Source organism: Rattus norvegicus, chromosome 9 (assembly GCF_036323735.1).
Source record: "Rattus norvegicus strain BN/NHsdMcwi chromosome 9, GRCr8, whole genome shotgun sequence".
NCBI lineage: Eukaryota > Metazoa > Chordata > Mammalia > Rodentia > Muridae > Rattus > Rattus norvegicus.
In genome coordinates, this window is record NC_086027.1 from 85,780,648 (window position 1) to 85,808,503 (window position 27,856).

Below are 27,856 nucleotides of genomic sequence, written 5' to 3' on the forward strand. Positions count from 1 at the left end.
AACTGAATTATTGATGTCCTTCAAAGTGTGCGTGCGCTAGCCTTCTGTCTGCTCTGGTAAAAGTATCTTCCTTCTAGTCCAGTCCCTGGTTAGTATTCACAAACAGTTGTGGTCTCCAGACCTGTCTTTTGCACAGAGCCCATCCCTGCTCAGCACACTTGAAACCCAGATTCCATTTTTACCTAAGTAACCTACGGAAGTGGGTCAATGACAGCTCTGATGACAGAATCCTTGAAGCCCCATTCTGGGCTGGCTCAGCACCTCATGTTGGTCCATGGTGGTCTTAGATCCCTGGCAGGCAGAATCTTGTGACTTCTAAGAAATTATTATGTGGCAGTAACTATATAAGCTCCCCCACCCCCAAATACTACACTAGTCCAAAGAGTTCCCTAGATCACTCTTTTGTACCATAATCTTAGAATTCCTAGAGGCTGTTACTGTAGAACTTTCTTACATCCAAAGTGGGATTTTAGGATGACGAAGATTCCAAGAGCTCTTTATTAAATAGAAAAATAGGCCCACTGTACCTTTAAACTAGTCATGCCATTTTAAATGTCCACCATCCCGAACCACAGATATGGAAATCTCTCAGAGAATATTAAACCTGGAAACAATGCTTCTCAAACTTCTACAGCCTCAGCCTCACCTGGTGGGCAACCAGGGATTAGGTAACTGTGTAGAGTTTATATATTCCTGCAATAGCAAATTGGCTTAAAAATTATAGGAAGAAAAAAAATTTACGTTCATTTTAACATCTGGCTATTTTGGAGTAGGTTACAAATTTTTACTTCATTTGCAACATGAAAGTCAGACTCCAAAGACAATTCCTGCTTGCACTGGACGCTTAGGCCTCTATTACCGTGGGGAACAAGTTCGTTGTTTCCCATCACATCTGGAATTGGGAATGACTGCTTATTCCTTCATCTTGCAGAAGGGAGAGACTGCAGCCTTGATTTGGTCAAAGTCAACAATAGGCTCTTGTTAGTACTAAGCAAACTTTGTCAAAGTCAATCTTTATATTTTTTTAAAAGCTTATGGTATTATAATCCCAGTGAGTTCGATGTACTTTTTAAATGTATTGATCATTGATAGGTTGTATTCTTTTACAGGAGAGAGAGGAGGCCAATTACAATAAAATATTGGGGTGAATATGAAAGCTATCTAAACTCTGTGTGTGTGTGTGTGTGTGTGTGTGTGTGTGTGTGTGTACATTTGTAGACACAGGTTTTTATGTATAAATATCAAGAGTTTAGATTTCTGAGTTTTGCAGTAAAGATGCATCAGAGCAAGAAGAAAAATATAACACAAAACAGACCGTTCAGAGCACTGAATATGCATTTTCCCATTTTTTTCAATTTGGTATTCAATATACTGTGCTCATTAAAATACAAGTGTGGCTCACCTAACCCCAGCCTTTTCCTTGGAAAAAAAATCATGCCTTCTTAAGTGTTTCCATCATTCATGTGAAAATCTAAAAGGTCTAAACATCTTTCCACTCCCAGCTGCCTGCAGTAATGGATTATGCCTTTGAACTTGCCAGTAAACTTCACGGTCCTCGTATAAATATCAAACTTGTCAAACTTGCTTTCCAGGGAAGACGGGTAATGAAAGGCTTATCTGTTTGGGGAGTAACTTAATGCCTCAACTTCACCTCAAAGTCCCATCCTGAGAAAATTTCAATGCAAGGGAAGTTCCTGTCACATATCGGGGTCATCTCTGGCTAGGCCTGGAGGCTGCGTTCACTGAAGTTTGGGCCTACTGTTCTCCCCACCTTCTACAGAGCCTCAAGCATTGTGCTGAACTCTGTGCCTCTCCTTACTCTCCCCCCTCCCTTGGAGTCAGGCACCCAAGGATTAAAAAAGCCCAAATACATGAGGTACAGTGGAAAGACATCAGTGAGGGTGTGCCAGGGTCACCCCGGGGACCTTGGGGTTACCAGGGCTCTGAGGTGAATAGCCAAACACTACCCACCCAGCTCATTACAGGACTCAGGCTGTTTTTCCAAAGCATCCAAGGGCAATTTCTCTGTGTCTGTCAGGGGATAGCTAACAGTTTTTTCCCTTTCTAAGAAATATGGATATATATATATATATATATATATATATATATATATATATATATAGAGAGAGAGAGAGAGAGAGAGAGAGAGAGAGAGAGAACAGAGAGAACAGAGCATTATTCAAACTATGAAGAATGGCTTGCGCATGGGCCGGCTTCCGTGCTCGCCCCTCATGAGTGTCTCCATCATGATTTCCTAACACAAAGCTTGCTTCACTCTCAGATGTCTTGTTAAATTCATAACAATCCCCACAAGGTACTGACCGCTTGGGCCACATAAACAGCCTTCCATGGGAAGATCAGGGGTCTTTGTTTTCCTGGTAGGTAGTTGAGGAATGAGTTTCTAATGAGAACCTTCTGGCCTTCTTCAGACATGAAACTCTGTGATCTCAAGTTTCTGCAGCATGCCCCAGAGAAAGGGCTGTGGGTTTTAACGTGTGCAGTGATGCCAGCTAAGGGGAAATACAGGGACTGATTGTAGCCCCCCAGAGTCACCCCTCGGAACAAATGTTTCTACCTGGCTCTTATAATAGAGACATCAGACCTCTTTCGATTTTTCCCTCCCCCATCTCCTAAGCACTCCCAGATCCGTGGCCAGCTGTATTGTAGTTAAATTTCAAAATCCTCATTTGGCGGCTTTGTACAGTGGTGCAGTAATGGTTATAAAGCCCGTGGCACAAGTTGGAAAGTGGCAGGCACAGATATGCACTTTAAAGGAGGCATAAAACAAACGAAAGACATTACCGATGCAAGACCCAGTATTAACCACATTCACATGAGTTGTGTGTTTGTTCCAATAAACCAATAGTGCCAGATGTAAAATTAGCTTGTAAAACTTCTTTCCACTATACCATCTACCGTTGCTATGTTCAAACACCAATGAACAGAGGTGACATATTTCTTTAAACAATGAGTTAAACAGTGCACATGACTCAACAGCACACATATATTCATAGTACATACATGATATTCACATGTCAATACATATATAACAATACACAGCACATAGAAGGTACATGTGCTTATATAGAATAGGTACAATGATTTTTATCACTTGGGGAAATTGAAGGAGATTCTCATTGCCACTTTGACTTATGTCACATATTAAAAGAATCTAAAAAGTCTGCGTTCCCCACACTTGCCCCAGAACACTGCTCTAGAAAAAGAACCGAGGTTTTGTGGTAAAGTTCTCTGCATTTCTTCAGCCAGTGTAGTTTATCTATTCTTCAGATAGTAGTGTCTGCATTTTCCCCAGGGACCCCACCTGTTGATCAAGTCAACTGAACTCAAGAATGAGCACAGAAGCTAGGCCTGGATAAGTAGGTCACTTGGTTCTCAGTGCTCTAGTTCTGTTTGCCTAGGATGCCAGGTAAAGCAAACCAGCGCCGTGCATTGGGACATAATCTTCTTTTGTTCTCCCTCACAGTGCTATGGGTTGAACCCAGGCTTTCACATGTGCTAGGCATGCAGCTGACCGCCAAGCTACAGCCCCAGGCCTGGTTCACAATCTGATTAGAAGCTTTGGGAAATCAGGCATAGCAGAACACGTCTGTAATCCCAGCACTTGGGAGGCAAAAGCAAGGAGATCTTGAATTCAAGCTTTCCAGCCTGTGATCTATTAGACAGAAAGGGGGGAGGGAGGGGGAGGATGGGAAGGAGTGAGGGAGAGAGGAAGGTGGAGGAAGGGAGGGAGGGAGGGAGAGGGCAAGTGGGAGGAAGGGAGGGAGAGAGGGAAGAAAGAAAGGAGGGTGGGTGGAAGTGAAGGGGTGGGGAGGGAAGGGAGGATGAAAGGGAGTAAACATTTAGAAAATGTTCTGAACCAGGCCTGAGGCTGTAGCTTGCCTCATAAAACCTGAAGCTGTGAACATCCTTTCCTGTTACTAGTGGGGCATCTTAGGAGAAGGGGCCACCCAACATGGGACTGACTTAGGAAAACAGAATTAAAGTGTGAAGAAGAGCTAATCTATGAGAACATTATTGGACCATCTGGCTCCAAGTGTGACTGAAGTCCTCTTTGGACTTTAAATTGATTTGATAAATCATGTTCATTGCATAAGTGCTATGTTTTGTTAGGTTTTCTGTCTGTCATCGAAACTGTACTGATTGAAGTGTCTTTGTAGAGTATGTTAGTATACTCACGTGAGTATTCTCATGACAATCTGTGAGACTGATATTACCTTCATTTACCAGATTCTAAGTACCTAAGGCTTAGAGGAGACAAGTTAGCTCATTTACCTAAGACCACCCAATTATGAAGTCATAATTCCAAAACTTGCCTTTTAATGTAGGTAAACCTAAGGTTTAAATGTGTCTTTCAATGTAAATACCTTTGAAAGGAGAAATAATTTGTTCAAGTTGTAAATAATTTAAATCTCAATTAAGTGAAAGAGCTATGTGTACTCTCAGTTCAAAAACGAACTTCAAAGGAAGGGGAGGCCAGATGTGAATCTGTAGAAGGGACAAGCCATAGTGAAGAATAGACACTCACCAAAGACACATTTGGGTCAGTTCTATTCTCTACCAAGTCCCGTGAGATAGGTCTAATTTGTATTGTCATTGCAAAAGCCGAAGATGCACCCAGGTGAAATAGGAGATCCAGCATCACAGCATGCACAGAGACATAGGCATCCTTCCACATCTGATTCTCTCCAGGCATACACAGACAGGAGACAAGGGAGACAAGAAGGCATTGCCTGTGCTGACAAATATTCATTAGCTACTTGGGTGATAAACTCCTCTAGAATCCCACAGCTTCAGAAAGTTGGTTTGAGACGACACATAATCAGACAAAGGACTTCACTTTCAGACTTTAAGGAAAACTTGCTGCTGTGTAGAAACATGGTACAAATTATTACTTCCCACTTAGATAGCTAGAGACAGACGGAAGAACTCTGGGAAGATCCAGACTGCATGATCTCTTAGTATTGAAGAACTCATCTCCCAGACTCTGAAACCCAAAGATGTTTATAGTTTAGAGAGGAAAAAGAAAATATACCAAAGACCTTTTGTGTCCTAACTGCTGAAAATGTTAATGGCTATTCAATAATTACAGACTCGGTGCCACAGAACCTAGGGTAATCAGAAGGATTCTAGGCAACTCTTTCTCGTAATTCTGAAGAAGTTTGAGAAGAAGCAAAGCTGGGTGTGGGAAGGTGCATTCAGAGGTGACATACCTGAACTGTGATCTTCAAATCTTCAGAAAACTTATTGATAATGGAAAGGAGAAAAGGTCACCTCCGATACCCCTTTAAGCCTTGTGCATCTGAGTGGCCCTGTTCTCAGCCCATTTTCAATGGCCCATGGCTTTTAGACAGTTCTAAAAAGAGCTTTGTCTAAAACGAGTCTTTAGACAGTCCTGTGTGACCCTACCCTAATTTCCCAGTGACATTGGGCTGGCTTCTCTTTTGTGCCAAAGGTCACACAAGAATATCTTAAAAGAAGATGAAAGAGAGGTTGAAGAAACGAAGAGAATGTAATTCTTTCAAAGCCCTACCATAAAGCTACCTCCGTGTGCTAAGAATATTTTCACATTATAGATGCCTGCTACTTTCAGGCTTTTATGTATAAATAGTAACTTTAGAGAAAACTTGTATATGGTCATTTTTGTCCTGGTAGGCACTGTCCTTCTTGTTAGACCTTAGATCTCCAGCCAGGGCTTTCTTGAGCCTACCAAAATAAAAAGGGAGAAAAGGGGAGAATTATCTGATCCGTTCAAGACATTGAAAACATCCCATTTAATTATTTTATAAGAGTGTAAAGTCATGGGATATGTTCTTCTAGCTGGGGTTCCTTGACTGGCCTCAGTGGGAGAGGAAGTACTTAGCCTCACAGAAACTTGAAGAACCAGGGTTGGGGAAGATACCCAGGGGGTTTTCACCTGCAGAGAGAGAGAGAGAGAGAGAGAGAGAGAGAGAGAGAGAGAGAGAGAGAGAGAGAGAGAGAGAGAATCAATTCCCCCAAAGAAAACACATTACTTCAGAGAAATGGGCGTAGAATTTTCTACATGTGTCTTCTAAAATTTTTGAAATCATAGAGTAGAATCTCAAGTTGTTGCTTTTGTGCTGAGAGGGTTCTCAAATATGAAGGAATGCTTTTTAAAGAAAAATTTCTATTGATTTCCCCCACTTCACTAATGTAAGGGAGAAAAGAAAATGACTGAAGATGTGGGTATTTGAATCCAAATCAAAGAACTGCTTTGTTCAATGGGACGCTTACTTACATCAGCCTAGATGGATCTGAAATATAATCTGTTGCTAGAAATAAGATATCTTCAGCCACTTCTCGGGCAATGATTTACTGTTTGAAGTGTGTGTCAGGTGTTCCTTGGTACATCTCATTTGAGCACTTTTTTTTTCTTCTGGTTTTCCTCCTAGGAGAAGAGCAGAGATTTCCAGGTCTGTAAATAGGGAACCGTCTTGCCATCACATCTGGAAGGTCCACACTGTCATCAGCCACAGCCCATCCCAAGCGGTGCTGGAGGTGAGTCTCAGAAATGAGGAAAAATGGCCCCAGCCATTGTCTACTTACTCTGTATGAATTTTGCATCATCCATATTTTGGTTCTCCTTCATTTGAGTGGGTAATGGAGAACGGGCTGTAATTGTATTCAACTCGGTGCATCTCAGAGCTAAGGTCATTAGCGGGCTATTATTTCTTGGCATTATAAATTCCTCTTCTCCCATGATGAGTGTTCTTACATACCACAGATGCCTGGACCTTTTAAAGTTTGAATTTAAGAATTTTCCTAATACTCTCAGAAAATAAAGATTAATAAACGGTGCCCTACATTAGATAAATCAAGCATGGATAATTACATTCATTTAAATAATTTGCCTTTATAATAGTCTCCTATAAAAATAAATCAAAAGTACTTAGATTTGATTACTAATCGGCATCTCTCATACACAGCATACAATAAAATGTGATTTACTTAAAAATCAATACTTTAATGGGCACCAATTCTGGAATACCAAAGCATATAAGAAATATGCAAAATCCTTGGGATATTTTCTTCCACATGCATTTTACCCAGGACATTTTCTGTGGTGTTTCCAGGGCTGGAACTTCCTTTAGTTAGAAAATAATTATTACCAGAAAAAAATATGAAAATTCATATTAAATATCTACTCTTTTAATGTGCTGGTCACAATAGTAAATAGACACCTAAAATTATATAATCTACTTTATTAATTTAACTATATTTCATATCCATATATCAATATCTATTTGGATCGTGTTGGCCTTGATACATACAATTACCATTTCTTTTCTTTGAATTCATAACGTCCATCTTCACATACAAAGAATTCTTAAGACTGACAGTATAACCTTAGTATATAGGAGACATATTCAGCTATACAGTCTGCATTTGCATTTAGTAAACAATGTTCTAGAGAATGGGAGGTATTCTAGAAAGATCCCTTATTTATACAAGTCACACGAGAATTCTTTTTTTTTTTTTGGTTCTTTTTTTTTTTTTTTTTTTTTTTTTTTTTTTTTGGAGCTGGGGACCGAACCCAGGGCCTTGCGCTTCCTAGGCAAGCGCTCTACCACTGAGCTAAATCCCCAACCCCACATGAGAACTCTTTAAACTCAGCCAGAAGATATTGACAGATGTTCAGGTCTTTCAACTTTCAAAATTTAAGAACGGTTTATATTGCTTCACATGGCTTTGAATATTCTATGGTCTTTTTAAAAGTGTTTTGGCAATTTCAACTGCCTTTAATTATGTGTAACTTGCTGTATATACAATGAACTTTCATTTTGATTGTATTTTCGATCATGATTTTATTGGAAATAATGAATTTTAATCTTTAGTGAAAACTCAACTCAACTGCACTGTTGCCAAAAATCTAATTACGGTGACAAGAGAAGGAAAGTCACCTCTACACACAGCTGATCTCACATATGTGCCTTCAAAGATCAATGCTTTGCAACGACTCCCTGCATGGTACTGAAAAGAACACAAGATCCGGTATCTCAGTAATTTTTTTTAATGAAATAAAACTTGTACCTTGTACGTGGGCGTTTTCATTTTTTAAACCCCTTAAGCCCCTCCCCCATATTTATTATTAAAACTCCTATGAATTTTTCAAAGCTTCTGTGTCCTTCGGCAGAGTAATTTCTTTCTCCTGTAAGCTCCTCTAGTGCACTTTATTGCATGGTTATTTATGCATTTGTCTTATTTATTCTACTAAGTTGTCATGATTGAAGTATGCATGGAGGACCATGCTTCTTCGTGAACACTTCACATGGCTTCTGGTGCTAGCATATCGCATATTTCTGCATTGTTCATAGCGTTTTGTCAAACTTTCCTCAATGCAAAGTATGATGGTTTGGCCATAGCCATATTTCAATGTTAGAGAGTTCTACTTCGTGGAATATTTTTCTGGAAAACAATTTGGAAAATATTTAGTGATCGGCCTAGGTTCATACCTTGCAAGAGGTTTACCCAGGGAAGCACGGAAGTTGCAGCCTAGTGCAGACATAAGTGCATTAAGACTCAGAGTGTGGCCTCCATTTTAGGAAAACAGAATAGATATCTCAAAATTTGCTGGTGGGTCCATGTGCAAGTTCATGTTGATCGTAGTCAGCGCACCAAGTAGTGAGCCCTGCTCTTTCCAGCCCTCCTTGTGACAATACACTTAGAGTCTTCAGCCGCTCTCAGCTTCTACCTATTTCCCTCAGTCTGGTTCAGCATCCTCTCATTGTCTTGCAGGTGTGAATCAGATCTCCAGGTGGCAAACTTCTGTATCAGTCAGTTTCTCTTTGCTCTAGCTAAGAGGCTAAAGAATCATTGATAATTCCATCTTTTTAAGATAAAATGCAGAAATTGAGGCTATGAAGTTAGCTGTCAGTGAAAGCGCTTACCTTCCAAGCAATAGGACTTGGGTGCAGTCACTGGAACCTACAGGAAAAAAGTCAGACCCAGTCACTTACCAGTGAAATTCTAGTACTGGAGAGGAGGAGATAGGATGATCCATGGGGCTTCCTCAGCAGCCAGCCTAGACTACTTGCTGAGTTCCAGGCCAATGAGAAACGCTGTGTCTAAATAAATAAATAAATAAATAAATAAATAAATAAATAAATAAATTAGAAAGAAAAGGAAAAAAAGACAGTGTGGTTGTCCTCTGGCCTCTTCACACATATGCACATATATCCACAAGCCCCTGCAAGCATGCATACACACAAAGCACTAATTGAATCTGCATGAATTTGCACCCCTATATGTTTTCTACAAGCAAAACCCTGTTAGATGATGGTTCACGATCCATGTGTAGAATGCGCCAGGAGATTCAGGGAGGAGACTTTGAATTTATTCTCAGAACAGTTTCTGAGTTGTTGTTGTTGCTGCTGTTGCTGCTGCTGCTGTTGTTGTTGTTGCTGCCACTGCTGTTGTTGTGGTGCTCTTTCTTCCCTTTCTAATCTTCTTGCTCTATCTGTTCTTCCTTTTTATTTAACAGTGGCTGATATGATTGCCCACTATGCATACAAAGAAGGAGCATTTTCTGTTCTATTCATTTCTAAATCAGATCCCTGAGACTCATATTGGGGAGTCAGCAGAGTGTGACCCAAAGTGCTCAGGTTCCAACCCAGGTTGAGTCTTGAATTAGCTCCGCAAAAAATGATTCTTCCTTCCTGGCTATTGTGAAGCATGAACAAATACATGAAAGATTTTAACAGAATCTTTTAAGAGTTGGCTCTCCTAATTGGCCAATTACTGCAAATTCACCTACAAATGTAGACGATCTCTAGGGTTGGGTAGGGACATAGACTTGAACCTAGCAGATCACTGACTGAGTGTGTAACACAGATTAACAAAACATTAGTTGAATTGACTTTACCTGCATGCAAACAGAAGGCATTCTCTGTAAGTAGAAATTAAAGTGAGTCATAGAAATCTATTTTTGAGTTAGTATTGTTATCTGAGTGTGTGAATTGTAAAGACTATAGCTACTTACTACCCACTGAGTCATGATAGAGGACATACACAATGTGTAAGAATTCTTCATGCCATATGCTTCTCACTGAAACCAAGTAACACTGGAGATGCATATAATCCACGGAGAGGGAAACCCTTCTGTTTAATTCAAAAGGTGAGAGACTGACCACCCATAAATACCTATAATTATCAAGACTACTCGTGGTGCCTGCTAGAAGGAAGCCTGGTGTGGAGTTAGTCTGTACGGGTAAGAAACAAGATCACACAGGGACTATGGGACAGACATCTTCAGGACATCATGAAGGAGTCTTAGGGATTGACAGAAGTTATTGATTTTCACTTAAGTTTTATACTTAGTAATTTTCTAGTACCAATGAGCAGCTCTCCTATTTGTCACCTGTTCATGCCTTACACCTTCCCATTGCATACAAATGCCCTCGCACGCGCACGCGCACACACACACATATAAATACACATACACACATACCTGCACACATACACACACACACTGCTAGATGGTTGTATAAAAGATTCATAGACTCATAAAATAAAGGAGAGGAAAATGTATAATTGCTTAGGGCAGTTTTTATTTGACAGTGTCTTACTCGTTTTAACGAAAACAACACAGGCTCGATTTTTGTTACAGTTTTGATGTTGAGATTTTCACCTTTGCTTAAGCAGTGATTTGTGTGGAAAAGCAAGCCTCCCTCAGCTTTTTGAACCTCAAAGGGAGCCACTGCCAAGATGAACTATAAGAAAGTAAACTCCTCAATGGACTACTGCAATGGAAGAGACAGGAGGTATCTCACTGGTATTCCCAACACAAATCCTTCCAGCCCTGACTGGTTCAGCCGTCTCTCCTCTCCCTCCCCAGCACACACATATGCATGTTGTAGATGAAGCATCTGCAAAACATTTGGTCAGCAGGAGATTCAAACACATTGAGTCAAGTGATTGCCAAGAAACCTGATTTCCACTCTCATCTTCTATCAGAAGACCTTGTGATCATTCCGGGATGGTGAAGAGAAACAGACAGGTTTAGGACCCAAAATGAGGCCGTCTCCAAGTCCCTGAGCCATTTCTCACTCCAGTTTGAAATATGATGGTAAAGAGATGCAAATGGATTCCTTGAAAAAATAAATGGCCAGATTGGCTTCTGGCAAATGTATAAGGAAGGTGGGAGTGGACATTTTAGACTGTTCAGTTTATATTTCATGCTATTTCAAAAGAGTGGGGGAAAATCTCCCTTTAAAAGGAATGGGTGATTCAAATCAGGTTGGTAGGCATGTAGTTTTTATTACTGAACTTGGGTGTATGAATGTGTGTAAATCACATGAGCTGGAAGAGGGAGGGGCCCAGGAGTATGTTGCTCTTTGTCCTGATCTCCCCATCTTGTCTTCCGTCCACATCATGACTGAGGGCAGCAGGGGACACTTGTGGTCTCAGGGTAAAGTTCCATGCCCTTAATCTAAAAAATAATACACGTTGAAATGTAAGTAAATAAAATAACCAAAAAAAGAGGAAAAAGTAATATGGATTCTGTCTTCAACGATCTTGATTTTAAGGTGTTCATTATATGGGTTCTCTATCTTTGTCTTTGTCAATTCATAGGCATTTTCATAGCTTCCTAGTTTAAATGTGTTCTTGTCACCCTAACTTAACAATGAAGTTTGACATTATTCAACCTTCAGTGTCCAGTTATAGTTCTTATGAGCTCTAACCTACTCTGTGCTGCTTTGTCGTGGAAATAGAAAAATGCCTCAAGGATTGATTATCCAAACATCTGTTTCCCACTCTTTTACACCAACACAAGCTATGAATCAACAGGTAAACATGTAATTGTGTTTTCTACACCAGGGGGGGAAGCAAAAAAACCAGGTCTGTTTACCCTCGCCACCCTCACCCTCTCTACTTAAGAACTGTCTTGCACTCTGAAACAATGCTGTGAAAACACAAGCCCCCTTAGAAAGGCGCTCGTCTGCTTCAACTCTCCCACTTTGCCAATGATTCATCTCATACCTGAAAAAAAATGAATGGGTTTCTCAAAAGTCCCAGGGGCAGTGCCAGCAAAACTCACACTTTATACACATCTCTGAGCATTCTAAGTGGAACATGTTAGAGGTAGAAGCTTTATGTCCTAATTACTTTGGGTTCTTTCCCTCTTTCAAAAGTGAGTTGGAAGTCTGACACAGGATAAATATTTATTAATTAGCTGGGTCGATTTAGCAAGCCAGTCCAGAGCTGAGTGAACTGTTAATGGCAGAGAGTTGGGGTTTAAGTAAACAACCGAGCTATAGAGCGATGGAATGGGGAGATTAATCCTCAAGGGGAGGAGCTGGGCAGGTTGTAAATGTTGGGACCATCATGATGTGTTAAATTCCAAACCAAACAGATTCTAAGACACCACATTTCTCATTGTGAACTATTTCTTTATAATATGACCTAATAATACTATATGAAGTAACAAGAATGCCAATAATTAGACATATCCCATGCAAAAAAATTAATATAGCACAGTTTCAACTTCAGTATACATGCCTTTTGGATTACCTATGATTCTTAGATTATTCCCACATTGCTTCTTCTCATTAACACTAATGATCAAGGACTAATGGCAAAATTAGCTAAAGGGAGAACATCACATGCCCTAATAAATTCTTTCCATCTATGGTAACAAAGACCACACTTGAACGTTAACTCATTGAAAAGTCCTAGTCATAGGCAGACGCCATTGCATTTTATCACCGAAGCATTGTAGATACTCGGGTTTTGTGCATCTAAACCCAAGTGCTTTTAAACGAAAAAGTAAACAGAAAAATACAAGTATCAGCCATCGATGCAGTGATGAAAATTATGTTTGCATCCAACACTTGTTTGTTCCTAACTTCCTCTGCTGTCATGACTAAAAGTATTTTTTTTCAGTCACCGTGGCTCCATTTGGGAGTCGATTTAAATTGTTACTTACTACTGGGGCCATGTGTTTCAGATTTCCAAGGGGGGTGGTGGTCCTGATTTCCAGAGCAGCTCTGATTGCCAATATCCTGTCCTGTTATTAGACCATGTGTTCCATGATTTTTCAAAAATTTCTGTTAAAAAAAAAGTCACGAATGGTCTGGTTAAGTTGTTTTGGTAATAGGTCACCATTCTCATGCTCCCATTTTGGAAGTCTACTCAAACTAGTTTGTTCCAAGATTTGTTCTTCCCCAAGGGGAGTGAGGTGACAACCTGAACATTCCGACCTGTTGTGGAGAAAACACGAAGCATCTCTTGCAAATGACAGTGACCTCTGAGACCCTGAGACACACCACACAGGGCGAGAACAGTAGACAGATTCATTTTCTGCCCATTATTTACCGTTGCCCCAAAGCTGACATGTCAGGCTTTGGTCTTTCACTGACCCAAATCTCTGGGATGGAGCTAGAATCTATTTCAGTCCCTGAAGGGAAAGCTTATTAGTGAACCCCCTCCCTCCATTCTCTTGTTTAAATTGCGCACGAAAAGCTGCAGATTCCAAATCCTATGGTTTGATGAATGTAATGCAGATGGGAAGCATAAGAGAGGTCCATTGCCTTGGGGCTAAGGTTGGCCTGTTTTCTTGGAAGTGTAAAAGATGACTTGGGATATATAAGCTGTTGTTCACGTAGCACACTCACAAGCCTCCATTAGTGAACAATGGAACCCCCCGGCAGTGCGAAGTGTGTCATTTGGCAGTTCAGGGGACTTTAAGTCCCTTTCAGCCTCCCACATGTCCTAAGCAGTATCAAGACATGGAAAAATATGATGGCATTCGTGTGGTTGGGGTGTGTCTACGTGTCTGTGTGTGTGTGTGTGTGTGTGTGTGTGTGTGTGTGTGTGTGTGTGTGCGAGAGAGAGAGAGAGAGAGAGAGAGAGAGAGAGAGAACCTGACTGCCTTGATTCTATTTAGAAGCTAATGACTATAAATAGTCTGTAAGTATATGAATTAAATAGAGTGTATGTGTTAAGGGTGTGTACTTGTGTGTACCTGCATGTGGACATTAACATCAGATGTCTTCCTCAGTTACTCTTCCCTTTATTCATTGAAGCAGAGTCTTTCAAGTGAACCCAGCGCTCACTGGTGTGGGTTGTCTAGCTAGCTAGATCTTTCTGCAGAATTCCTGCCTCTGCCTTCCCAGAGGTGGAACCAGAGGCAGACTGCCATGTTCCTACCTGGCATTTACATGGGTGATTTTTAGTCCTCATACATAAGAGCCAAGCTCCCTACCTGCTGAGCCACCTCCCTAGCAGAAATTGTACCTTTTTATGGATGTGTGTAAATTTGCATGCAGCTGTGGGGGTTCACATGCACATCACATCCTGGTCTGAGAACAATTTTGTGTCACCTTTTGGAACTCCGGCCATCTCCTGTAGCACAGTCACTCACTGGCTTTTACCTGGCCAGTAAGCTCTAGGGATCCCTCTGTCTGTTTCTCCAGCACAGAGATTCCAATTGTGTGCCACCATATGTGGCAGTTAATACATGTTTTAGAAATCAAATTCAAGTCCTTGTACCTCTGCCACCTCCCATAACCTTTCTACACACCTGTATATTGTTTATATTCACTTATTTTTAATCTGTACCGGATTAGAGGATGAGGAGTCACCAACACTACTGTTCAAAAGAATTGTGGATTTGGAGTTTGTTTGACTTTGGCTTTTTTCCCCCTTTGTCTGTTAACAGTGGTACGGGACGGTGGTCCTGGACTTGAATGATTAGCTCCTCAGCGAGTTAGAGATCCTGGAAGGTGCTCTAACTGCCATTGAATCCTCAAGTGCCCTTTAACAAGCTTCCAGGAGTGGTTTCATGATCAAAAAGCATTAGAACCCCATAAACAGGATTTATCTTGGGACTTAGCTATGCAGCTGATTCCACAGCTGGGATACTGGACCATGGAACAGGCCCTCAACCCATTTGGCCTTTCCCATGATTACCAGTAATTGCTCCAGCTGTCCTGATGTGCAGTGATCAATATTCATGGTAAAGATGGCGAGGATGGACATGGATGCCCCCTTTGTCTTTTCATCTCACACATGTGGACCTGGCCTTCTATACATGGAGTAATTCATTCATCAGACAGCACCTGGCTTCTAGTTCCCCCACTGCAGAGCTGCGCAGTATCAAATAACTGTTACACCCAGGAAAATAAAGGACTCTAGCAACTGCATATCTCATCAACATAAAAACTAGCTTGGGGATGGATGGGTGGATGGATGGATGAATGGATGGATGGGAAGATGGATGTGTGGTTGCAGAAGATGGTAAAGTACCAGTAGTCCAAGAAGAAGTAGCAGACGCACGAAGTCACATCCTGGAAGAATCGGTTGAGTCCTGGAACTTAGGAGTAAGAGGAAATTTGACATGATAAAGAAGATTGGAAAATCGAATTGAATCCTCAACACTGGAGGATGACGAGATGGCTTCCCGACTTAGGCTTCAGTCAGCTGAGCCTCACTCAGTAGGCTGACTGTCCCTTTCTAACCTTAGCCCAGTGGTTCTCAGCCTTCCCAATGCTACAGCCCTTTAGTAAGGTTCAAGTCGTGCGGACCCCCAACTATCAAATTACTTTCATTGTTACTTATAACTGTATTTTCTACTGTTATAAGTCATAATATAAATATTTTTGGAGATAAGTTTGCCGAAGAGGTCAGGATCCACAGGTTGAGAACTGCAGCTCTTAGGGATACCTTTCTATATTATGTGTGAAATGAGACCCTCTAAAATATGGAGGCTTGTTGAGACCATTGCTAGATCACCCAGAAGCCTAATATTTAGGACAGAGGGATAAAAACAGAAAACAGAGCTCTTCGCTGGTACTGTAGCAATTGACCTTGAAACCTACTCTCTACCATTGAGAGGACCTGTGCGACCACTGTATATCCTAACATAATACCTCATCTAAATACCTAGTCTTGGGTCTACTAAATGGGAAGCTAAGTCCCTAACAACAGGTTTTACAAATTAAGTAAATAAAAGAATGAATGGGTGGTTGAAGTATAACAAAGGTCATATCTCAATACATAAGGAAAATATAATTTAATTTGCTTAAATGATAAAATTAAGATTTCAGCCAAGTTTTAGTATTATAGTCTAAAGAACTTTTAAAATGTTTAAGGTTTAGTTAAGTTATTATTGGCAAGCTGAGGTATTTCTCTGATTTGCCCTGTTCTTTGCAACATTACGTTGTTAATAAGCCTTAATCTAGTTGAAAGCTGTTCTCCTCAACATTAAGTGAGAATTTTAATCTGGCCTTTGCCGGGACTCAGCACTCAAGTCTCACACTCTCACCATAGCATCCCAGGCTTCAGTTATGCCAGCAACAGAAGTAAAGTTCAGCCATCTTTAAGTCGAGATAGATCGGTAATGAGAAGGTGCATACCAAGTAGGAGACAGCAATTCATTTTGTGTCGAGAAATGGCCTTTGCCTTTCTTTCTCTCTTCTCCATAACATTAATCTGTCCTCCTCCATGCATATCATATCGCTATCCAATATGTGTGATGCAATTGATCATGTAAAAAGCATTATACATACATATGTACATATACACATTATGTATATATTTTTATGTACATTTGTATACATGATGTACACGGTTAAAAAATCCAGGGTGGGACTCCCACTTAATGTTGCTGAGACCAGGTTTGGCTGGGTTAAAGCATAATAACCACATAATACCACAAAGAAAAGGACGAATCAGAGAAAAGAGCTCAGCTGGCCAGTGATAAGTGAACATCAGGTTTTCGGGGTTTTGGGGAGGTTGGTTTTTTGTTTTTTTGCTATCTGGATTATAATGCTAAGACTTGGCTGAGATCTATATTTTATTACTTAAGCAATTGAAATTGTATTTTTCCTTTGGGGGAAAATATGACCTTTGTTATATTTGTTACATATTTTGTTATACACGTGTGTACATTCTCTCTCTCTCTCTCTCTCTCTCTCTCTCTCTCTCTCTCTGTGTGTGTGTGTGTGTGTGTGTGTGTGTGTGTGTGTGTGTGTCTGCATAATGGGACCTGTGTGTGAAGCAGGTCAGGGGTTGGCACACATTGCTTTGTCAGTCACTTTCTGCTTAATTTACTGAAGTACAGCCTCTCACTGAACCCAGTGCTCGCTGATATTGCCAGTCGCACTAGCTTTATGTGGTGTGGGGGTTTTCATATGTTGAATGGCAGGACTGGCTCTAGTTCCCCGGACACATTTGTTTTAGACTGGCAGTTGCAAAATAACCAGCATTTTGGCCTTAATGATACAAAGAATTCCAACAGAGTCCAGGTTTAGGACCAGATTGCCACTGGTCCTGCACCCATGAGTGACCCGGAGCACTCCAGTGCTAGTGTCTCCTCTGAGGAAATTAGAGCTGAAATTTATTCTCTCAAACAATTTTTGTTTTGTTTTTGCTTTCTATGTTTAAAATGAAGGATCATTTGCTAAGATTTCAAACTCCCTTCAAGTTCTGGATTCATGGAGTAGGGTAACATAGGTTCTAGGTATTATGATTTCAAATTGGTGTACTGATTGTATTTCGGCTCTTATATTAATGTCCATATTCATGATGACCTAGGTGACTGAGTACTTGTTGAGTCCTGGAACTTGGTTTGCTTCGTGTAATGTCTTGTGACCTCTGTAACAACAGGGAAAATAAACTGTGCTAAACAGATTTTTTTTGATGGGAAAAAATCTTATTCCAATTACTAATCAATATTTATTCTAGAGGGGGTATTGGTACTTAATTCTGCATGAGACTCTAAGGGGTTGGTTGTCTACACCACATGTGATGCTGTAGGGAGCAGACAAGCTCAGAAATATTTGCATTATAGGAGGAAGGACACTGAACTCCAGAGAGATTGCTTGGTGAATGTTACCCTGCAAATGACTAATGAATTTGGGGACAAAACTTGTGTGTCCCTTATGTATCCAAAAGATTGTACTATTACTGCAATTTGTGTCTGGTTTCTGAGACAAGGTCTCACTCTATATTCTGAGATGATCTTGAAGTGACGATCCTCCTACCTCTTCCCCAATTGCTGGAACTGCAGGTGCATGACGTCATGACTGACTATGCCCATGTGCTTAATGTTTGCCCAATACTATTATCTATTATGACACCAGATGCTGCTCCATCAGTGTACTGGGTGTGTGCATGCACATGTGTGCATGTTCTTACACATGTATTGCCGAAAAGTCTACATGAAAATGAATAAATACGTGATGGGGAACTAGGCTGTATATATGCACGGAGGTAGCATTGTGCTCTTATATAGTCATATCTATAGCGAACAAACGCTTAGGTACACAGATTGTCCTCCAGATGCCATTGGCTCATTCTTCACCAACAGGTCTTCAAAGTAACTGCCAGCATCAAATTCCTTCCCTTTGTTGCGTTTTTAATAATAATAATAATAATAGTAATAATAATATATGCATATAAGACATTATGAAAGAAACTGTCTACCATTTAATAAGAGTCAGGATAATTTTTAACAGTGTTAATGGGATGTTGACATGAAGCCCTGCTGGCTCATTCAGAGAATTGATTGCACGTGGCAAGCCATTTTATTTACAATCTGGTGGCTTCATGAAATTGGGCATTTTTCTAGTAAAGACTACCTATTCAGTAGACGAGGTGGATATTCTTTAGAGTAACATTTTATTGTGACTAATATCATCACTTGAATTGATTTGTTGGGTAACTAGGGCAGGGCATGCAGGTCACCATTTAAAATGTGCACACCATTCCCAAATCTACCTGGACCGTATTCCAAGTCCTTAGTGCTTGTGAGCTATCGAGTGTCTAGAAACATATCTATCTTCCTGTCTATTAAGCAGCTACTACATCCTTTCTTTGAGAATAAAGGCCAATTTCATTTGGAAGTTATTACTCCTTAGATGACCAAATCCTGCCCCAAGATGCCTAATATTTACTTTGCCTTTGAAGCATGATAGTTAAAATTATTTCCCCATCTGCATGACTTTTGAAATGGCTTCTTAAACTCTTTCTAGTTAGGACAGAGACCAAGATTCCACAATGTAAATGTGCCTCATTAATCAACTCTATTATTTAGGGGGGTAATGAATATTTTGCTATTTGACATCTGGTAGTGATTTACAATAACCGGAATTCCTAGTTTGCAAAAGTACACATGTATGATTTGATTTCTTTTGGTGTATTAAAAAAATCCCCATTGCTTTTCTTGGCTAAAAAAAATTTTTTTTAACATAGGAGCAAAGGAGCTATCAGAATGGGGTTAGAGCTTAAATTGTGTATAGATTTATAAGCTACTAGCCAGCTTATTGCAAACTTTCATGTGTGCTGTGTAATGTGTAAAGCCTGTTTATGTAGGTCTGAGGCTGGCTCGATACCAGTCACTAGTGAGTGATAGATAAACTTAAAATAATTTCTAAACAAACTGTGGTTTTGTAAAAAATGTAAGCACTGTGTTTTTGTGTGGTCTGCAAGAAGGTGTTTCTTTTAAATAGATTATTAGTGTAGGGCATAATTTCTCTCTCTCCCATCGCTCCCCGCCCCTCTCTTTCTCTCCCTCCTCTCTCCTCCCTCCCTCCCTCCCTCCCTCCCTCCCTCCCTCCCTCCCTCCCTCCCTCCCTCCCAAGATTGATTAAAAGTTGGGCCTTTACCAAAAAGTCAACATGTACTTATAAAAATCTTGATATGTGATACTCTGACTAAAATGAAGTTTGTGATTTACTTCAACTCAACTTTGCTACTGTGCAGTGCAAGCTTTCCATGAATGCATAATCATTAGGAATGTGTAGCCTCCCACTAAGCTATTAGTGTGCAGGCAGGCATCTTGGTGGTGTTGCCTTACGAACAGCACTGATGCTATGTTAATGATTAAATACATATAGAAAAAAATCACTCAGCTTGAGGCAGAAAGAAAAATAAGATTAGAAAAGATTTTCAAATCATGAGAATTAAGCATTAATGGGTAGTTGTTTAGATTGAAGAAACGCAATACTGTCTTCTACAGTGGGCTATGAAATTAGGTATTTATCCCTGTTAACAAATTCCACATGCAATGCATTAATGTCAACATGCAGTCATGGTGTTTTCCAAAGAGCTCTTTCAAAGCTTCTTTACCCAGTGAGATTTCTTCTTGTTCTTTTCGTGAGAGTTATATCTAGCTGTGCATAGTCATCTCAAAATCTAGATAAGAGGGGTTGGGGATTTGGCTCAGTGGTAGAGCGCTTACCTAGGAAGCGCAAGGTCCTGGGTTCGGTCCCCAGCCCCGGAAAAAAAGAAAAAAATCTAGATAAGAGCCAATCCTAGAAGGCCACAGAAGGGATAGACTATTGGATACTGTTGGTGAGAACAAAGGTCAGCCCATGGGGGAGAATAAATCTAGAAAGGGATCAAGTCCAGTGCTTTCTTCCTAGTTCATGACTGCCTCTTGAGGTCAGAGCTGGCAAAACCCTGGCCAATAAGAACTCAGGAAAGAGAGAGTTGGATTTATGGTCTACCAAAGGTGGTTCATGTGCTGTTGCAAGTGACTGGATCTTAATTGAAAATGGCTGATGAAAAGTCCTGGTTTTATCAGATAGGATTCAGGAGAACCATCAGCCTTGAGTGCAGTGGGATTTTGGATTCAGGCCTCATCATGAATTAGCTCCATGTCCTGTTTTTCCTTCTCTCCATCGGCCTCAAGCACCATATGGTGATCCTTAGCGGCTCTAGACATGCAGGCAACATGCCTTAGAAGCAGACACATTAGATTTCCTGCAGTTCCACACATGCAGTCTCATGATCCCGTGTGCCACAGACGCAGTAGCTATGTGCTACTAAAAACACAGGATGGGCTGTGATGGGAAATGCTGGATGAGGATCTGGTGAAAGCTACCTTTGCCAGCCCTAGAAAAACAAATGTTTTTACCTCAAAACAATTAGCCATGGTTTTCAATGAGAACTATGGCATGTCAGGCTGCTGACACCAGAGGTGGACACTACTTTAGAGGACAGGAACTTAAATGGCACCACAGGCACCATGTAAGAGAACAGCAAAGCTTGTAAATATGTCAACCCACCTGGAAACATTTTTCCTAGGTGACTTCAGGGTACTATTTTCTGTCTTCATTTTGTATCTCACTCCGCAGATCTGAAATGACACTTGAATTATCACAGTACTTTACTATAGCTGGACACAGTGGTTGAGAAATACAATAGTACATTTTCCTATATTTATACACATTTATGTCTAGATAAAATGTATGTAGGTATGGGATGGACACTTGCCCTTGAATGCTAGAATAATTGTGTCATTTTTCTGAGACTACTTAATAAGTCTTGTTTTAAAAATTAAAGTGATCTCTACTTAAATATTCTCATTAAAATTATTTACAAGATAATTTAAATAGTTGTATGATTTTTAAATTTATGTCTACTTTGAATTTTAAGAAATAGTTCAGAAACTATACTTATATCATTTAATTTTAAGGTATAATTTTATTTACATTTTTATTAAAATTCCCTCAAATATTATAGCTTCATTTTACTCTCAGCCTTTTGGATGACAAGATAATTAGCTAAAAAGAAGAATAAATTTAAATAAGAATGTTTTAATCTTCCAATCTTATAAAATCAGTAGATTAGCCTGGTTTCAACTTTTTAAAGCACTATAAATGTCCAAATAGATGGGGAGTCAGAACATAGTTGTATTAAGTCACATGTTTCTGTTAAGGTATAACTTTAAGGTATGACTAATGTTTACCTGTGTTTCTGTACTTTATCCAGACTATAGACATTGAAAGAGGGTCTACTCATATAATTTCAGTACCATGACCAGCAGAAGAGCTGGAACCAAGGGAAGAAATGCTGCTTAAAGTGTTGAAATTCAGTTTACTTGTATTAAACCGTCTAATTTAATTACATCTTCCTGAATTAATACCCATCAAAGTTTATGCTCAACATGACCGTGAGAGAATGAGTGAGTGAGTTGATGCTTCTAGAGACCTTCAAGCTTCATAGACTAGGTCAAATGCCAAAGATTTTGACCCACAGTTTTAGAAAAATAATATAGTTAAAAATGTAGTGGTCATTGATAAGTGGCTATTAGCCCAAATGCTCAAATTACCCTAGATGCACAGAACACATGAAACTCAAGAAGGATGATCAAAATGCGAATTCTTCACTCCTTCTTTAAAAGGGGAACAAGAATACCCTTGGCAGGGAATAGTGAGGCAAAGTTTAGAACAGAGACAGGAGGAACACCCATTCAGAGCCTGCCCCACATGTGGCCCATACATATACAGCCACCCAATTAGACAAGATGGATGAAGCAAAGAAGTGCAGGCCGACAGGAACTGGATGTAGATCTCTCCTGAGAGACACACCCAGAATACAGCAAATACAGAGGCGAATGCCAGCAGCAAACCACTGAACTGAGAACAGGACCTCCATTGAAGGAATCAGAGAAAGAACTGGAAGAGCTTGAAGGGGCTCGAGATCCCCTATGAACAACAATGCCAAGCAACCAGAGCTTCCAGAGACTAAGCCACTACCCAAAGACTATACATGGACTGACCCTGGGCTCCAACCTCATAGGTAGCAAAGAATAGCCTAGTAAGAGCACCAGTGGAAGGGGAAGCCCTTGGTCCTGCCAAGACTGAACACCTAGTGAACGTGACTGTTGGGGGGAGGGCAGTAATGGGGGGAGGATGGGGAGGGGAAGCCCATATAGAAGGGGAGGGAGAGGGGTTAGGGGGATGTTGGCCCGGAAACCGGGAAGGGGAACAATAATCGAAATGTAAATAAGAAATATTCAAGTTAATAAAGATAAAAAAAACAATGAACATTAAAAAATGTAATGGTAAAGGCATTAAACTCTATGTCACTTGCAGAGAATTATATTCACTTTAAGGAGTTTTTGTTTGGTTTTACAAAAGCGAACCAAAAGAATAAAAGTATTTCCCACCCCAAATAGGCCTGCTCCCGGGTAAGCATGGAACCCAGAGGTTGGTGTTTGTATTACTGCACATGTAATCAGATTAACTCTAGCATAAAATGGATGGCCACCATTCAGAATACAACCACGAAGCTATCTGACCTTAAATAGTACAGTTAGAACAATCCAGAAGACTGCAAAGCTGGCAGAAACTTGATAACGATTAGAATGTTCTATTACCTTCTGAAAAGTTTTATTTACCTTTTTGAAATGGCCTAACACACACTGTCTTATTTGCTACCTAATTTCAACAATGTATTTTACTGACCTCCCTTGGTTTCCTTTTCCATGAAGAGGCATGCTCTCCAAAGGAAGGAGAGGCATTTCCTCAAAGCAGTCTACAGTCTAATAGGCTTATTTTTAATACCATGCATTTAAGTGTTTGAGAGGTGTATGGGTGTGTGTGTGTGTGTGTGTGTGTGTGTGTGTGTGTGTGTGTGTGTGTTTGGAAGACCAGAAGATAATCTCAAGAACACCCTCCATTTCCTTTGAGATGAGATCTCTCATTAGCCTGGAGCTCATCAATTAGGTTATACTTATTGGGTAAGTGACTATCTCTAGGGATCCCCCTGTCTCTCCCTCCCCAGCACTGGGTTAGAATTGCACATCACCGTGTCTGACATATTTCACATGGATTCTGAAAATCAAATTGAAGCTATTGCACTAAGCTATCTCCCCAGCCAAGTGTTTTACTTCAAAAATCTTTATTTATTTTGGCCTTTTTCAGCCATATCTGGAGTCCCTGGAGACTAACTAGAAGAAAGGACCAAGAGCTCTGAAAGGAAAACTTACTGGCAGTTATCAGTATTGGAATTACAAAGGACTTTATGTCCCATGGTTAATATTCACCTCCAAATATGGTTGAAAGTTTGATTAGGTTTTGTAGCTTTTGGAGGGTCCATTTATACCTGATTATAAGAGGAAGACATAACTCTTCAGTATAACTGGGTGACATGAAGTGTTTCACACCCTAGATTAAAACTGGCTTCTATGAAGGAGCATTCTTCTTTGAAGAGCATGTAATATGAGATTCACTTATCCATTTCATTTACTTACTCTCCCAAGAACTGTAGCTTGAGTAGCCTTCCTCTCAGCAAAGACTAGGGCTTCTCAGACAGTTACACAGGCTCAAGTTAGGTCAACAGAAAAGTAACTCTGCTTTGAAGGCAATTTGCCAACCGGCATCAAAACTCTAGCCTTAGGAGAAGGGAAGGACATAGGCTGAAACCATTTGTAGCGTGTAGTGGGGATAAATTTGCTTGGTGAGTCTTCAGCCCACTCCAGTCCATACTAGGCTCTTTCCATCTCATCTTCAAATTCTCTTTGATAATTCCACAGAGATTCTAAGGATGTTTCCAGATCTGGCACTGAGACTACCCAGGCAATTATTTTGTCTTCCACTGGTTACTCAACCATGAACATGATTTATAGGTAGAAAAAAATTCTTTAAAGAAATGCCTCAGGCTTCAAGTGCTTTACTCTCTACAAATAAGAAAATCAAAAACTCAGTTAAGAAATAATTTCAACCATTTTCTTTGTCTTTTGTCTCTTAGACTGCCTACTGGCCAAAAATACCAAGTTCCCCTCTTAGCCCTTAATGAAACTTCTCTGGAGAGACATCTTGATTAATTTTTGTTATCAAACTGACAGGATCTAGAATCATCATGAAAACATACCTCTGGGTATTTTCCATAATGTCTCGCTGAAGAGAGATGATCTCCCTGAATGTGGGCGGAACTATTTCATGGTTTACAGTCCTGGATTGAATAAAAATATAAAGCAAGCTGAATGCCAACATTTGCCATAGATGGCTTCCTCACTACAGTTGCTATGTGACAAATCACTTCACCTCTCCACTACCATGACTCTCTTCCTCGATGCACTGTTCTTTCCTCCTTTTCTTAACCTGCTTTTGCCAAGTATATAGTTTCACTGATGAAAAAAAATGAATAATTAGTAAGAGGAGGGCTAGAATGATTGCTTAATTTGCATACAACATTTTACTTAAACCAAGTGGGGAAATTTGTCTCTCAACTCAGTGACAGGATGTGTAGGTTTCATCCTTGTATAAGTACGGAAGGCTCAGAACTGAGTTTATAAAGTAAGTGAGAGATAATTCCTCATACTATGATATAACATTTCTCTGAATATTCTCAGTTATATTCTACACAGACACCCTAATTTTTTCTGTCTTGTGGAACATGGCATTATAGATACATGCAGATGAAAGTCCCATCAGAACAGAGCCCAGCCACACATTGACTGAGTAGCTGCCCATTAGGCAGGGCAGCCTCATCAACAGGAGCAGGGTTAAGAAGGTCAGGCGATCTTGTTGGTTTGCCTTCAGAGGCCATCTCCAAGAACTTCCCAGTCACTTCTAGTGCACATGAAGATGGTCTTCTTTGATCCAGGAAATGTGAGGATGAAGTTTGCTCACTAAGCTGCATTTACATTGTAAATTGTGATTACGTAAAGTCTAAGTTCACCAGTTTCTGACTAGCTGTATATCAAAGAAGCCCTCTGGCTCTTTGGCTTGCCCACGATAGTTCTATCCACGATTGTCACTACCATGTTGTTCTTATGGGAAAAGACATACCACAAGATGTCTTAACCAATTCCAATGAACTGGGTGGGTGTTGACTCACCAAACAAGTAGAATGGAAATAAAAAGAACAATCTGTTTTGGTTTTAATAAGCTCCTATTTTTTATGGTAGCCTTGAGTTCATCTTTATGATCCCAATATCTCTATAGTCAACACAATCTCGTTGTCTCCTACCTCTACCTGTTTTCTATAAAACAAAAACACACAGTTATGACACCATTACTATCATCACAACGAACAGAACAATCTAATTGTGTACGTTAAAGTTCTGTGACATGATATCTCAAATAATCAATTTAATCATCAAAAGGGTTTATGCTGGCCCCAATTTTCAAGAATAAAGTCCATAACAGCTTGCTCCCAAGAGCCAGGGTCAGGGGAAGGAGTGCATGTCAGAGGCAGCTTCTCGTTTATTATGACTGGAAGCAAAGAGATAGAAAATTCAGAGTCTAGGACCCTACTAAGACATTCAAGGATATTCCTTTCAATAACCTCACTGTCTCCTGAAGGTTCTAGGACCTTCTAGTAGGATCATAGGCTATCGGCCAAGCCTTCAACATCTGGGCCCTGAGCTATAACATTGGTTGAACTCTTTCAGTATTCAAATCAATTAGTACCTTGAATATCCTCAGACTAGAACACACTGTTGGGGTTTCTTAGGCACCATGGGAGAGTTTTTGAAGCATTACACTCTGCATTTCCTCTAGGGTTGCCCAACTTCAGCCTTGCACACTCAGTGTATCAGGTAAAGCCCTAGACCCACAAACCTGCCACATTTGCACAGAGCAAAACTCCATCTATGTCTTTGGTTTTCAATAAGTTATACACCGTTTTGTGAAAGACAAAAGACCTTTCTTTTTTACCACTGCTCAAAGACTAGGGAGTTGTTTCCTTTGGGGTGTGAACCTCTCTGATCTGTTTAAGCAAGAGATAAGCAAACAGATGACGAAAGATTGATTATATGACCTCTCCAGACCTGGAAAAAAACGTCCCCGGGGTGAAAGGAGAGTGAAATGGGTGCCTGCTGACTGTGGGAAAGGAGGTGGGGGAGGAGTGGGAGAAAGGGTGCTCCCTCCTCCTTGGAGGTGCCACCCAGCATTGGTTTTGGCTTCTCCCTATGCTGTGGGTTCATTTCGGCGCCCAATCCATCCCAGCTTCCATCAGCTGCGGATCAATTTCTAAATTGTTCTGGGAAAGCCACATAATGAAAACTTGTCAGTGAAGAAAAATGACTAGCGTCAGTTCTAGCCCTGACTCGTGACCGCTGACTAGCGGGGGTTTAATGTTCCTAGCATCTCCCTTAGTGGAATATTATATACGCCACCTTCCTAATGCACACGGCGGTGCGAATTAGCCTTCTGAAACTGCAGGAGAGCCTGTAATTTAGACACTCCAGGCCATAACCACAGCAAAGGAAAGGATTAGGGTCAAAAATAGAATGGTCCTAAAATATCATGAGAGGCATTTTTACCTAGTATCAAGGCTTTGCCAAAAGAAAGGACAGCCAGTATAGCTTCAATGTCTCCTTAGAGGACGTTAAACATAGAAATATGGTTTAGATTTGTCAATACGATACACAAAACCCAACACTCCATGACTATAATTAAATCACTTTAAATCCCCAATCTAAAACACCTTGTCTGTGGAAAGAACAAGGCCAGTCTATATTAGAGATAGTACATGAATTGCTTAAAGGTGGAATTGTATTGTATGCAAATGAGTTCTTGCTAATTCAACATGAAGGGGTAACTGGAATGGACTAGAAGGGTGTCTTAGAGTTTTATTGTTGTGAAGAGACAACACGACCACGACAACTCTCATAAAGGAAAATATTTAATTGGGCTGTCTTACAGCTTCAGAGGTTTAGTGTCTTCATGACGGGAAACCTAGCAGCAACATGCATGAAGATATGACATTGGAAAAGAAGCTGAGAGTTCTACATCTTGATCTGCAGGCAGCAAGAAGTAGACTGTGATAGACTTCCTCCAACAGGGCCACACCTCCAAGTGCCATTCCCTATGGGCCAAGCATTCACAGGAGTCTATGCGAGCCATTCCTATTCAAACTACCACAAGGAGTTTCTGTGAATCTGTGGGAGGAGTTATTCCTGAATTTCCCCTCTGTGTTATCAAAACATCATGCTAAGCAAAGTGATCGTTCTTATATTGTATTCTTATGGCAGAATCCAAGGGCAGAGTCAAAAGGTCCAACCCCAGAAAAGACATTTGCTTGAAAAGTCACTATAGATCTTGGGTGAAAACTCACAGAAGAAACATCACAAAGAATG

At 40.4% G+C, this 27,856-nt stretch overlaps 1 long non-coding RNA gene across 2 annotated transcripts; it reads right to left on the bottom strand.

The window, feature by feature from the left end:
• Nucleotides 1-5,962: 5,962 nt before the first annotated feature.
• Nucleotides 5,963-21,207, bottom strand: LOC108351964 (uncharacterized). 2 transcript variants are annotated; one of them, XR_010054813.1, is made up of 4 exons: nucleotides 21,051-21,207; nucleotides 12,965-13,085; nucleotides 8,997-9,104; nucleotides 5,963-6,427 (listed from the first exon to the last, which is right to left on the bottom strand). It is a non-coding gene; the product is annotated as an uncharacterized LOC108351964 (long non-coding RNA). The 2 variants fall into 2 exon arrangements; XR_001839869.3 differs by lacking the exons at nucleotides 5,963-6,427; nucleotides 8,997-9,104 and adding an exon at nucleotides 9,112-11,467.
• Between the last annotated feature and the right edge of the window lie 6,649 nt (nucleotides 21,208-27,856).